A 2,778-nucleotide genomic window follows, 5' to 3' on the forward strand; every position below is an offset into this window, starting at 1 on the left:
AGGACCCATCCATATGTTGTCTACAAGAGACCCACTTTGAACCTAAAAATACAACCAGACTGAAAGTGAAGGGATGGAGAAGCATCTTTCATGCAAATGGACTCTCAAAAGAAGGTCAGGGTAGTGATTCTCATATGAGATAAATTTGATTTTGAACTAAAGACTAGTCAGAGATACAGAAGGACACTACATAATTCTTAAAGGGACTATCCAACAAGATGATCTAACAATTATGATACTCTCAATAGATGCTGAAAAAGCATTTGACAAAGTACAACATCCCTTCCTGTTAATATTGTTAAAGAAAATTTAAACTATTACTCATATGAATTTTAAATGCTTGAAAAGAAAGAAAATACACAAAACAGCTAGCAATGATTTTATCTTAGTGGAAAGATAATGCATAATTTTTTATTTATACATACTTATTTTCTGAATTCCCTATCACAAAGAAGTATTATTATTCATTATGGTACCAATGTTAGTAATAAGATACAAGTGAAATATGTACTTGAATTTGCATGTCATCCTTGCATAGAGGCCATGCTTATCTTCTCTGTATCATTTCAATTTTAGTGTATGTGCTGCTGAAGCAAGCATGAAATATGTACTTGGAAATAGTTATAAACCTTATTCAAGCTGTACCAGATTCCTACTTATAGAACTCATACCAAAACACACATCCACACAAACACATACACAAAAACATATTAGTAATGTCTTCCTTAATGATTAAAAAATAAGATGTCATGAGCAGCAGCAAGTCACAGTGATAATCAACGTTGTTTTGAAACATAGTCCTGAATGGGTAGTAAATGCAGGGGTGATGTTTCAGCAGTCATGAATTGATAAAAAGAGTCAATCATGTGAAGGCACTTTATATAGGGAGAATTTCAAAACCTTATAAAAACTAGTTTTCTTTTTTAAATGAAGAATATTTTGCATTGCCATCCCTTGAGCAACTTCCTATGTTGTAATATATAGACTTGGGATGGCAAATTAACAATTCATCTGATGTGATAATTGGGATAGTCTATAGCAGCAACTCTGAAGGTGTAATCCTAGGAGCCCTAGGGATCCCAGGGAACTTTTCAGGATCTTTGTGAAATCAAAGCAATTTTCAATACATTATTCATCTTTTTTACTATGTTGGCATGTGTCCTCTTTCACTGTGTGGCCAAATGATGGTACAAATACTATAATGGGTAAAATTACTCGATGCTTAGAACAAATTGAGGCAGTAGAACCAATGCGTACTAGCAGATTTTGTGTATTTCATCAACATGCACCAAAATTTATTTTAAGAATATCTTTGATGAATTAGTAAAAATTCGTAATGCTTACATTACATCTTGGAACTTAAAGACGTGCTTTAATATTCTCTGTGACAAAAATTAAACATAGAGTTAAAGGTAGAATTGTATACTTTTATATGATGAAGTAGATAGTTGTATTAGTTATCTATTTCTGAACAGTTTGTGTCCACACTGAGCAACTTCAAGCAACATACATTTATTATCTTGGTTTCTGTTGGTCAGGAATTCATGTACTGCTTAGCTGGGTCCCCTGGTTCAGGTTTCTTACAAGGGTGTAATCAAGGTGTCACCTGGGACCACAAGCATGTCAAAGTCTAACTGGGGAGAAATGGATCTTTCCCCATTTCCAATCTTATCCATGTGGTTGTTAGTAGGATTCAATTACTTGGGGTGCTTGGACTGAGAACCTCAGTTCCCTGTAGTTATTGGCTAGGAGGGCACTCTCCATTCCTTGCCAGGTTGCTCTCTCTATGGGGGCAAGCATTTGAGAAGAACCAGAGAAATTCAGCAAGATGGAAATCATAGTCTTTTATATCCAATCACAGAAGTGACTCTGCCTCACATTTGCCATACTCTATTTGTTAGAAGCAAGTCACCAGCTCCAACTCTCTCAAGGAGAAAGAATGACACAAAAGCATGATTTCCTAGGGGCAGAGATCATTAAGAGCCATGTTAGCAGCAGTGTTCATAATGGTCATCTATGGGAACTACTGCTTGCGTTGCAAGTTGAACTATCTGCTCTTTTCATTACAAACCACTTTTACTTGAAAGAATAATTAACCTAAAAACTATACTTATGCAGGCTTGAGTATTTTGCTGATATTTGCAGAACTGAGTATTTCTTGAAAATAGTGAGTTTTGTTACTTCAAGGAAAACAAATTCAGTGGAATTTGAATATTAAAAGAATGTTAGAATTTTGTAAAACATGTATCTGGCAATAGTGTCTTAACAACTTCTTGATACATAAAAATCTCTTTTACAGGTTTTGTTAGCAATACGAAAGAATGTTGGGTTTGATATTGTATCATGAAATGTGTTGGGGCACCTGGGTGGCTAGGTGGGTTAAAACTTCTGCCTTCGGCTAGGGTCATGATCCCAAGAGTCCTGGGATGTCGCTCCGCATTGGACTCTCTGCTCCACAGGGAGCCTGCTTCCTCCTCTCTCTCTGCCTGCCTCTCTGCCTATTTGTGATTTCTGTCTGTCAAATAAATAAATAAAATCTTCAACAACATGGATGGAACTAGAGCGTATCATGCTTAGCGAAATAAGTCAAGCAGAGAAAGACAACTATCATATGATCTCCCTGATATGAGGAAGTGGTGATACAACATGGAGGGTTAAGTGGGTAGAAGAAGAATAAATGAAGCAAGATGGGATTGGGCGGGAGACAAACCATAAGTGACTCTTAATCCCACAAAACAAACTGAGGGTTGCCGGGGGGAGGGGGTTTGGGAGAAGGGG

The 2,778-nt window shown here is 36.6% G+C and overlaps 1 non-coding gene across 1 annotated transcript; it reads right to left on the reverse strand.

The window, feature by feature from the left end:
* Positions 1–492: 492 nt before the first annotated feature.
* On the reverse strand, positions 493–596 carry LOC132009140 (U6 spliceosomal RNA). Its single transcript, XR_009401800.1, has one exon. It is a non-coding gene; the product is annotated as a U6 spliceosomal RNA (small nuclear RNA).
* Positions 597–2,778: the final 2,182 nt, after the last annotated feature.

Source organism: Mustela nigripes, unplaced genomic scaffold, assembly GCF_022355385.1.
Source record: "Mustela nigripes isolate SB6536 unplaced genomic scaffold, MUSNIG.SB6536 HiC_scaffold_5477, whole genome shotgun sequence".
Taxonomy (NCBI): Eukaryota; Metazoa; Chordata; class Mammalia; order Carnivora; family Mustelidae; genus Mustela; species Mustela nigripes.